Here is a 1,934-nt window from a genome sequence, read left to right as displayed (position 1 = left end):
GGCGTCTGGGCATTTATTCAGATTTCTCTTGGTGTTGGACCCAGCAAGGTTGTAATATTTTTCTGTGAAATCTCTGGGTTCTGTTTTTCTTATCCTGCCCAGTAGGTGGCGCTCGTGGCACACGTTTGTCTGCGGGTCCCACCAGTAAAAGGTGCTGTGGGACCTTAAACTTTGGAAAACTCTCGCCGTCCTGGGGGTTCGCTAGCCGAAGCGGCTTGAGCTGGCCCGGGGTCCAAACGCAGGGAGGGTTGCTGGTCGCTGCAGCCAGGGAAAGAGCCCGTCCGAATTTCCTAGTCGGCCCTGGGCAACAAGCGTGGCGGGAGGGCGCCAGCGGCAGCGGCCTGCCCGAGAAAGTGCACGTTCCCCGGGAGTCACGGGGTCACTGTTCTCCGCGACCTGGGGGTTTCCGATCCAATTCTCTCAGTTGGTCCTGGGGCTGCGCGTGGTGTGGGCGCCAGTCGCCTTGGTTTCAGGGGACCACCTCTCCAATTCTGCCAGCCGGCCCGGGAAGGGGGAAGGGAGTAACTCCGGCCGCTTGCCACCCCGCCCGGTAAGGCCCGCGCGCCTCGGCGATCTCACCCGAGCTGCTTCTCTCAGCCAGCCAGCCGTTCCAGAATGGGGTACACTGTCTTTTTTATCTCTGTTGTGGCTTTGGGCGCTTTCTGTATCGTTTCTACTCCCCTAGTAGGTGTCCTGGGGAAGAAACTAAGATCCACGCGTCTTACTAAGCCGCCATCTTCCAGGAAGTCCGGGAAGACACATCTTGAGATGCCATTCTATATGGGATGCTTTAGCAAGATTGGTTCTGATATTTATGCACCTTTTGTTTCACATTTTCAAATGAATTGCAATTTGTTTTGAATTCAAGATGGATTTGAGGTTTGGGGAAACAATTTCTCTCTCTCTCTCTCTCTCTTTTTTAACTCTTCCTTCATATAAGTCCTATGGCATAAAGAAAGTACACATGGATGCAACCTTTTTCTGAATATTTTGACCTAGGTTAGAAATGGAAAGTGCTTTGGGATAAACAGCATCAAACTATGAAATTAACTACCCATTTATTTTTCTAATACTTTTCTATGGATATCAATTATGTACTAGGAATTGTTCATGATACTGGGGATATAGCATTAAATTAAAAAGTTTGTTCTGACCTTGTAGGGTTTGCATTCTTACCTGAAAAAAATTAAGAATTAACATTATAAACAAGAGTTAGGAGGAGTTAATAGTTATGGGGAAGGCATGGGAAATGCAACAGGGTCTGAGCAAAGTAGTAAGGATGGGGCATGTAACAATGTAAGTAGATGATTAAGATAGACCTAATTGATAAAATAGTCACTGAAAGGATCTTTTTTAAGATGGGAGTGAGCTATGGATTTTTTGGGGGAATAATGTGCCAGTCAGTCAGAACAAAAAGTTCAAAATCTCTAACATTGGGACAAAGTTGGAATTTTTGAGAAATAGCAAAGAAGTATGCAAACTTGAAGCTGAGTGAATGAGAGGCAACTGTGTTAGATGATGAGGTTGTTCAGTTAATGGAGGTCACTAAAGGAGGAAATTAAAGGCCATTTTTATGAATTTGGCATGAGTGTCCAGTAAAATGGGAGCTTCTTCCATTTTCATAAGTACAGGAAACATAACCTGATTTAAAAAAAAAAAAAGACTGCAGGCTTTTTTAGTAAAAAAAAAAAAAAGGGACAAGGGTGTAGTCCAGTTAGGAGATTATTGCAATATACTTGTCAAAAGTAATAGTGTTTGCATTGGTAGTAGCAGTGGAGGTGCTTAGTACTGATTAAATTCAGGATCTATTACAAAGGTAAGGACACCAGGAATTCATGGAAATTTGAAGAGAACTGAGTAGGGAAATAGATCAACTTTTGGAAGTGAAATGTAGAAATTAAATTTTAAACCTGTTAATTTTGAAAAATTTGTTA

This window comes from Tamandua tetradactyla, unplaced genomic scaffold, assembly GCF_023851605.1.
Source record: "Tamandua tetradactyla isolate mTamTet1 unplaced genomic scaffold, mTamTet1.pri scaffold_93_ctg1, whole genome shotgun sequence".
NCBI lineage: Eukaryota > Metazoa > Chordata > Mammalia > Pilosa > Myrmecophagidae > Tamandua > Tamandua tetradactyla.
This window is presented reverse-complemented; position numbering follows the sequence as displayed.